Raw genomic sequence first — 9,796 nt, 5'->3', positions numbered from 1 at the left:
AGCAACCAATCGTGAAAGTACAAAGGGGTCTTAAACCAAGAAACAAAATCTCATTGGCTGGTGTCAATTTCTGACAACGTGATNTTCAAAAATACTTGGCAGGTGATAAGAGATCAATCTGTCTATCACCTTCTATAATGGGCCACTTCTGATTGGTTAACAATGACTGGTACATATGGAGCACAGCACTTCTGATTGGTGTGGATGACTGACACACAAGAAGAACAAAACAAATCGCAGGCTTTGTGATTTGTTGATTGCATCATTTAAAATCGCGATTTCGATTTAAAATCGATTAATCGTTCAGCCCTACTACTGTTTTGTAGAAGGGCCGACCGTCAGTTCTCTATATGTGGTTCAGACTTCCCTGCATCCAGAGCCATATTATGTACTCTACCTTAAACAGAACCTTTTACGATGGAGAATATTCTGTATACAGCAAGCAGACATCCAAAGCCACTGAAGAAAACAGTGCACCAAAAACCAAGCGACTGGGATATTCAACAATAAAATGGGCTTAGGGATGCATGGCCTTACAAACGTAACACCAGCGATTTTGACCAACCAATCCACTGACCGACCACCAGGTCGGCACTATTCGGTTATCTGATAAAAAAAAAAAGAGCTGATCAGTTTGACATTTTATTTTGTAAAGTATGTGGGACCGCAGTTAATGTTGTTTGGTGCAGGGTCACGGGTTCAGGCTGGTTGGGGTTGTAACTATGTGAGCTAGCGTTCAGGCTAACAATAGCATTCCATAGGGTTGTAAAACATACTGCCTCTTGTCAAACACTCGACTGTCACTAATCACTGTCTTTACAATCAGCGTCCTACCTTCAGTGGCGTGTTCTATGTCATCATGCGGTTATAAAACAGGCACATGAACAAACAATCTTTCTAAACGAGGTCACTCCCTCCTCCTGCCTGGTTAAGACTTTAGGAAATTCTATCAGACTTATCTATGAGGAGTTTAATTTCAATGGCCCTTTTCTAGTCCTTTTCATTTTGTGGTAACTATAACTTTTGAATATTGATCGGAACAAAGATAATATTTTGTCTGCAGCCAGTGACATGTTCTTGTCTCAGAATCATTTTTTTTCTTTTAAACATGAATGACAAAAACCACGATCAGTTTCAGTTCATGAAAAGGTTTTGTTCTTCATTATCTTCCATCAGACCGTCCCCTTTTCAGCTGCTGTTCTCCTCCCTCCTCTTTCTCCTCTCTGCCTCTGCAGACACACCTGCTCTGCATACTAAAGCAGCAGCCTGCACCTCCCTCCTCCTACACACAAACACACACTCACTATGCAAACTTTCTGCTGACCACACCTTCCCCATGGAGAGGAACTTTTTTCTTTCTTGTTGCACCCAGTAACACACACACACACACACACACACACACACACACACACACACACACACACACACACACACACACACACACACACACACACACACACACACACACACACACACACACACACACACCATCGCAGGAAACAGTACTAGTGTGGACTCGCTGCCAGTTTCCTGTTTGTCTCTTTGTTAAATGTAACCCGTTCTCTTAGCCCCTTAACCCTCACTGGGCACGTAGTGCAGCTGTTTTTTTCAAACTCCATCCAAACCCAGAGAACTTTATTAAAAAATAATAATATGGATGGCAAGGTTTACAACCCGCAAAATAAATTGGTCTGAATGTGTGGATCTGAATATTCGAATAGATACGTGTCTTGGAATGGCTCAATGAAACTAAGATGTCATATAGTCTATTTCTAAGATCCAAGATAAGATACGAAATAAAGATAACTTGTACAATCTAACAAATTAACCGTCTGTATGGGATTAAATGACATTAATGTTGAATATGTTATGTAAATGAAAAATAGGTGGGAGCGTGTGATCCACTTTGGATCAGGCGTGAGCTCATTTTGGTGATATATCAAAGACTCTTTGCATCCTGATTGGTTGATAACCTGAACATTACTGAACACTGAGGAGCTGCTGTTGATCATGGTTCAGCTGGTGTCAACAATTAATGTTTCGTCAAGCGCTATCACTGGGATACACAATACTTATGATGAGTGATGAAAGTGAGAGCTGTGTGAATTATTAAATCTCTCCACCTGATGTCTGCAAACATGAACTGAAGGTTGCAAATATATGCAAATACTCGTCTGAGTGCTTACACAAAAGCAAATATGAGCAGAGATTTGTACATTAGGTATTAAGGTTTGAGCTTAAAGACCATTTGAAGCGGGTTTTTTGCCAAAACAGGATTTACTGAATTCAGGTAATATTAATCAAACTGCTAGGTAAATGTATTTTCAGAATGTCTTTTATCTATTTTTGCACAGGAACTCTTCATTTTCCATCATCAGTCAAACTTATAGTATCAACTCAAAGGCTCCAAACCTTTCTGTGTTTTCTTTGGGTTTCAATCACTTTTGGGCTTTTGCATTGTGAGCACAGATTTGATCTTCAAGCAGATAAATGCTTTTCATCACCGCATCTACTGTCCAGTCAGAGGTGAGGAGGGGTGGGCTTTACCAACTGAACAACAACGGTAATTTTTACCCTACGACAACAGCAAACATCGAGTTAGGCAGAACATAAATTCAATGCTTTAAACTACCAGTGGGGTGTGCAAACTAACAGTGATGCAAACACAGGTATGGTAAAAAAAGAGAGAACTATTCGAAGCAGAAAAAAAACAGCGTAATATACCATCTGACAGGCCTGTGCTATAATGCTTCAATTAACTGGCTATTCTTTATAATATACTCAGATCAATAGGAGACAGAGATGTTAAGTTATAAATCAAGGATTTTTATTATTATTTACAGCAGGGGTGGGGAACCTTTTTCCTTTCAATTTTTACAACATACTCCGAGGGCCGTACAAATGATTGAACTCAACCTCTGCTTAAAAAAACTAAAATCACAGCCCATTCATTTCGCCTTTCTTTCATGCTGTGCAAAGAAAAAGCAACATTTTTAATCCAGATATCTCACCATGACTCATGCATGCATGCATGCATTGTGGCCCTGTCCAATATAGTGCCAGATGCTGTGGTAAGGGAAGGAGGTAGCTCATTACGGATCTCACCGGTGGATATCGATTTTATGGCTTTCCAAAATCTCCTAGGATTATTTAGGTTTTCTGTGCTAACTGACAAATAGTACTTTGACTTAGCACTTTTGACATGTGAAGTGAAGCTATTTCTTAGCTGCCTAAAACGCAGCCATTCTACCTCTGAGCCTGATTTCTATAGCCTTTGCCCAGGCCTTGTTTCTCTCATGTAGGAGACTAGACAGTTCAGCAGAAAACCAAGGATTGTCTCGTCCCTTTACTCTAAATGTACGCAGGGCGGGTGCATGTCTATCAATGATCTCCATAAGACCATGCAGTTTCTACATCAGCACACAGATCGATTTTTTCCTAATCAAACCCAAACAGATCATGAACAAAACCCTGCACCACAAAATGTTTTATGTCTCTCTTAATAATAATACGAGGTTTAACCTTTTGGACCTTAGTGTCCCTAATTGTGGCTACAGCACAGTGATCACTCACATCATTCGCAAATACTCCCACAGATGAGTATTTATAGGGAACATTAGTTAGAATGAGATCAATTAGGGAGGATTTATTAGGGGACTTAATGTTGGGGCGAGTAGGACTGTCAACAATCTGAGTAACATTTAAAGAGATACAAAGGTTTTTAAAATCCTCTGATACTGCAGTTAACCAGTTCCAGTTAAAATCACCAAGTAGCACTATTTCCATGTAGTCTAGTTGCGATAAAAGATTTGCTAGCGAAGACAAGGAGTCCTTGACAGCTGAGGGGGGTCTGTAACAGCCCACCACCGTGACCTGTTTTCAGCTGCCTGGTTGGGAACCAAAAAAAAACAATTGACTTTAAGTATTCAGCAGATAGCACATGAATTTAACAGGAAGACAAGCTAACTCACAGCACACACAAAAACTCCACAATTAACAGAGTCCTGCGACTTCCACTGGGGAGGACATGTGACAGTCCATCCGTGAAGACCACCAGACAATCTGAAGACATTTCTAAAAAAGAAAGTCAATACCTCAATAATATGTTGTCAAATAACCAGACCTAGTGAATTACTGTTGTATGTTAGGCTTTGACTGTCCCTTTACCTGAGTATGTCCATGTCTCTGTCACTGATCTTTGGGAAAAGCATCAGCGAATCATATATCTTAATCTGTTTAACTTTGAAGTCCAGCACCTGTGAAGAAAGATAACTGTCACCACTTAATTCAGAATTCTAAGAAAAAAGGTTAAAGTGACATGTAAGTTTTAAAGAATGTCATGGTCTGGTTTATGGCATTTGCATTATATGCAACATTTAATCTGGCCCTCTAGACATGAACTTGCCTGCCAAAAATGTAAATCCGCTATCTTTAACTATCCAGTTCCATAAACATTTCATTTTTGAAAAATAATAATAAAATATTACTGATGGCTCACCCAAAGAATTAAGTGGTTCCCCCTCTCTGGAGAATAATCACCTACAAGTCTTGGCAGGAAGATCTTGTCTGACACCTAAGGCACAACAATAAATGATAACATAATACATGTTAAAAACACATGTGTATTGTTCTTTTGTAGTATGCATTAAAAATAGTAAAATGACCTACAGGGATGGACTTCACAACCCTATCAGTGACTGCTCCACTTCAAATCCAGTCCATTCACGATGCCACAAAATGAAGTCGAAAGTGCCCAAAGAACTGCACTATAACAGAAAATGTAGCATTGATATTATAATAATCCTTAATAATGGTTTTATAACATTATATTTAATGGGGAAAAGTTCAATCTATTACCTTGTTCTCTTGAGCCAGTTGTGCCAGACGATAGCCTGTCTGTCATTGAAAATACATGTTATAATAAAAATATATTTTTCATTGTTTAGTTTTTCACACTTTTTTTTATCAGTATTAGGTAAACATTTCTGGAGCTTCCAAACCAATATTATTTATCTGCACTTACATCATCAGCCATGGCATGTTTACTGAGTACTGTCCCAACAACGTCCTGACGGGCAACACATCTGAATGTCACTTTCTGGATACTGGGAAACGCTTGAGAATTTCTGCCAGGTGGTTGTTCATTCCGACATCCAGTATAAAAAAATTCCATGAGTTTTTCCTTAAATACAACATTATTACAAAATGAACGAGTGTTAAACTGCTTAATTAAAGTTATTTAAAGAAACAATAAAATGGTTGAGGGGTGTGTTTATTCACCTTGTCCTTTAAATCTGTGCATATTGACTGTGGCCAGAAATGAAGATGTAACAGTATTTGAAGATGGATTTTAGGATTGCTGGGCTGGATTAGCATGAGATTATCCTTCTCCTCTGTAAAAATACACAAAAAATATATATTAGTAATTGTCATAAAATAATAACAAAATAATAATGATGAACATGTTTACTACCATGTAAGGGATTAAATCTTTACCAGCAATAAGATCCCAGTTGAAGGTTATGGAAGGCACTTTTTTAGCACTTTCCAAACTCGGAAATATTATAATTATTATTGTTATAATAATCATCTTTCCAAAATTACAGCAGATTGCAAATCCCAGCATTCCATGCAGTCCAATAGACAGCTGGTGTTCACATGGCCTCCATTTGTGCCTTAAAACCTTTTGTGATTTTGTCAGTTGTGCAACATCAAACAAAACCCTCAGAGTTTGTTTGAATTGTGGCTCTTTCATTTGGCACAATGAATATTTTAACAGCTGACAGTTTCACGATGTCAGTTGCTCTGCCACTGAAGAGTTCACTCTCTGTAACGGAGGGTGGGGCAAATGTTTCAGGCTTCTCAACTTCTTCTTCTGGGCGTTTTTGATTATTTCTGATGAAATCTGCATAACAGAGAGAATCGTTCACATTTTCCTGTTATAGGGATGTACTGCTGTGAATCTGTCACTATCTGGGCTTTCTTGCAGTGGTAATGGAGACCTCAGATTCTCACCCACTTGCATGTCAAACGTGTAGTTGCCTGTTGGCTGCCAGTTCGATGATTGTCGGGTTCGTGCACAGAGTCTTCCATCGTTTGGTTGGAAGAGAAGCTGTTTGGTGCGGTTGTTGGTGTGTCGACCAACATGACCTGCTAAATCCGAAATGTAGCAGGTCGGAAAAGTGCTTGAAACTAAGAAGACCATCAGTCATGAGTCTCTTGCCGACTTCGTCAAAACAGAATGTTCATGTAGTACACCTATGCCATGTACACAGGAGAAATGAAGGACACCACCTAAAGCAGGGGTGGGGTGAACCTCCGCTCCCGGGCCGTATACGGCTCCGCGAGACAATTTGGGTACGGCCCTCGAGGTAATTTATAAACACAGCGCAAAAAAAGATTTTTTTTTGAAAAATCTAGACCGCAAAGAATGAACAAGTGAGTGCCTGTTTTCCTAGCACAAGTTCAGGTCACTTGAACACATCACGAGCCTAACGTGTCATCACGTGGTATATGTCTCGTCCGTCTCCGTCTGATAGGGGTGCAGTTCTGAGAGAGAGCACCAGAACGCCACTCCGGCACTTCCAGAATGCAGTACCTCATAAGATTAAGGAGCCATAACATAATGCCGCAGTTGTTGCGGGCTGTGTCTTTAGCTGTAAACCCAGTCGCGATCTTGTTCATTACTGTCAAACTGATCATACAGTCAAAACTTGTTGTTATTAGCATTGGTGCTAGCATGCTAACGAATATAAGAAAGCTTTTTCTATAACCAGTGAGGTAAAGCACATCTTATATATCATCATTATAGTTATAAAAAAAAATTAAGAGAATAAAGTAAACGGTATAAAATACTATATGACAGTAAAAAAAGTTGTTATTAATAAACAAGAATACAGTTTGAAAGGAGTGATTTGTAAAATATCCNACATGAAACTTCCGTTGGGTTGTTTTAAAGTCAAGCTTCAGTTTAAGATTCACCCTGTAATAGAAACATGTGATGGAGCATTACTAACCTGACTCAGATGGTTTGTTTCACCAAACCATCTGAGTCAGGTTAGTAATGCTCCATCACATGTTTCTATTACAGGGTGAATCTTAAACTGAAGCTTGACTTTAAAACAACCCAACGGAAGTTTCATGTAAGTTTAGTTCTTTCACTCGTAGCTCACCCGCAGGGGTGCTAGAGACGGGAGCATGTTGATACGACCTTCCTAGCCGGAGTTATGGCCGCATTTTACAATAAACTTCCGTTGGGTCGCTTAAAAACAAATATCGCAAATCGAATCGCAATATCTATCAGAAAAATCGCAATTAGATTATTTCCCCAAATCGTGCAGCCCTAAACAGTAGTATTGAGTTTCCCTCCGTTGTTGTTAATGTTTAGATCTGCTTGTGTTGGTTGGTCTTTGTGGTTTTTTCGCCACCCTTGATGAAATAATCGCAATTAGTTATTTTTTCCAAATCCTGCAACCATGGTTTGAACCAAATATGAAAAACCGTCGACCCTCAGTTGAAATACACTGCTCTCCGATTGCCAATTATTAAAATTAACACATAAAATCGAACGGACTCAGCTGTTATGAAGTGTGGAGCTCCAGTCACATGATAACTGGAGGGGGATATTGACTCAGGTATCTACTGTAAGATGCTATTGGATGGATCAGTTTTTAATATTGGATTATGATAACAGCTGATTGATACTGTCCATGAGAGAATTTTGGCACTGTTAATGAAAGCAAAACCCCTTTTTAAAATGTTTTTATGAAGCTAATGCTGCTGTGTTTATACTTTATGCATCAGATTGCCTAATATTAACAACATGATGGATGTGATGGTGGCAAGTGTGAGTCACTCTGCTTCTTGGTTTAGTTTAACCAAATGTAATCCTGGAAAGCAAACCCTGCACTCTGCCAAAACACACATCAGTTCCTTACTAAGGCGGATTATTCATTACGTGCCTTTCTCCGATCTATTTAAAGGTGTTTTTCAAAAGATTTATATCGCAAGTGAAACACCAAAACACTTAAATGTAATATCTTCTTCTCCTTCGACTTTACCGCCAGCCTCTGCTCAGCGTTTATGTTGCAGCATGGAAGGAAAATCCAATGACAATAAACATCCACAACTCATAAACATGGGGATCTTTCCATTTCTACATGATATGATCACAGCATGAGACGGGGTGCCTGTGGGTTTTGTTGTAAAACAAAATGTGAAATGTTTAAACCACACAACACAAATGATGTTGAAAATAAATCTGCTCCGCTCGGCCTTTTTTATTGGCCATTTTCTGCACACACACTCATTGGATGGGCTCTTGTATCCCCCACACACACAAATACACAATCAAGTGGCTGGCAACATGGTGGCTACAGCATAATTTCATCTGGAGTCAATAACAAACAGATAAAACGGACAAAGAACAGACACACTGGCTCTCAGGCACTCAGACGCATACACTGAAACTCTGCTCGCCTTATGGCACAGATGCCCCATCTATATATAGAGGCAGCTAAAGACATGACATCACTTCCTGTCTGGCTTATGTAACTGAACAGTTTCTCATTAAGGCTTTCTTTAAGGTATCTCTGAACGAATGGTGCTGATGATGTGGCTCCAACTTGCTGATACGATAATACTTTATTGTCAATTTCGTAAACTATTTAAGAAAATAAATAATCAAACAGACATTGAACATAACATTACCATCCCTGCAGACAGTATTTACGAGACCCTTTAACAATCATTTCATCTTTTTTTATATTTAGGATTTAACTTATGATTAACTGCAGTGTTGAACACAATGACATCCAGAATTGTTGTTCTTCACCAGTGAGATTCCAATTAGTAATGATGTTTTTTTTAAATAAAAAAATATATATTTGAACACACATTTGAAAATCAGGGCCTTAATTGATAGAGAAAGACACATCTCAAACAGAGATTTACAGGTGCCCTTGTATGCTTTTGGCGGTTTTCCCTTTCCTGTAGTGGGTTATATAGGTCTTTTTGTGCATGTAAATGGTCTGCTAAGGTTAGAAGAGGCGCTGCAGCACAGGCAGTAGGAGAAAAATAAAGCAGTTTTTAAACATTTAAGCATGTCACAGTAGAGGCACAAAATGTAAATGTAAACCTGCACATTTGCATAATAAAGCCCCTTTTAATATTACAATAAAATCCCATCTATACATTTTAACATATATATTTTGATCTAGGATTGAAGTCCTTTTTTTAATTGACATAGCATTTTACCTACAGGACTGTCTCAGAAAATTAGAATATTGTGATAAAGTTCTTTATTTTCTGTAATGCAATTAAAAAAACAAAAATGTCATACATTCTGGATTCATTACAAATCAACTGAAATATTGCAAGCCTTTTATTATTTTAATATTGCTGATTATGGCATACAGCTTAAGAAAACTCAAATATCCTATCTCTAAATATTAGAATATCATGAAAAAGTATACTAGTAGGGTGTTCAACGAATCACTTGAATTGTCTAATTAACTCGAAACACCTGCAAGGGTTTCCTGAGCCTTGAAAAACACTCAGCTTGGTTCAGTAAACTAAATCACAAGTATGGGGAAGACTGCTGATCTGACTGCTGTCCAGAGGACCGTCATTGACACCCTCCATCAGGAGGGTAAGACACAAAAAGAAATTTCTCAAAGAGCAAGCTGTTCACAGAGTGCAGTTTCAAAGCACATCCACAAAAAGTCTGTTGGAAGGGGGAAATGTGGCAGGAAACGCTGCACAACCAAGAGAGATGACCGCAGCCTTAACAGCATTG

General features: G+C 38.7%; 1 long non-coding RNA gene across 1 annotated transcript; it reads right to left on the bottom strand.

Annotated features, from left to right (window-relative positions):
• Positions 1-3,958: 3,958 nt before the first annotated feature.
• On the bottom strand, positions 3,959-5,378 carry LOC104962493 (uncharacterized). Its single transcript, XR_800210.1, has 7 exons — positions 5,281-5,378; positions 5,010-5,182; positions 4,858-4,891; positions 4,669-4,766; positions 4,499-4,573; positions 4,168-4,256; positions 3,959-4,074 (listed from the first exon to the last, which is right to left on the bottom strand). It is a non-coding gene; the product is annotated as an uncharacterized lncRNA (long non-coding RNA).
• Between the last annotated feature and the right edge of the window lie 4,418 nt (positions 5,379-9,796).

Source organism: Notothenia coriiceps, unplaced genomic scaffold (assembly GCF_000735185.1).
Source record: "Notothenia coriiceps isolate Sejong01 unplaced genomic scaffold, NC01 NC01_scaffold00034925, whole genome shotgun sequence".
Taxonomy (NCBI): Eukaryota; Metazoa; Chordata; class Actinopteri; order Perciformes; family Nototheniidae; genus Notothenia; species Notothenia coriiceps.
Note: the sequence above shows the minus strand (reverse complement) of the source record. Positions and strands in the feature narration are given on the sequence as shown.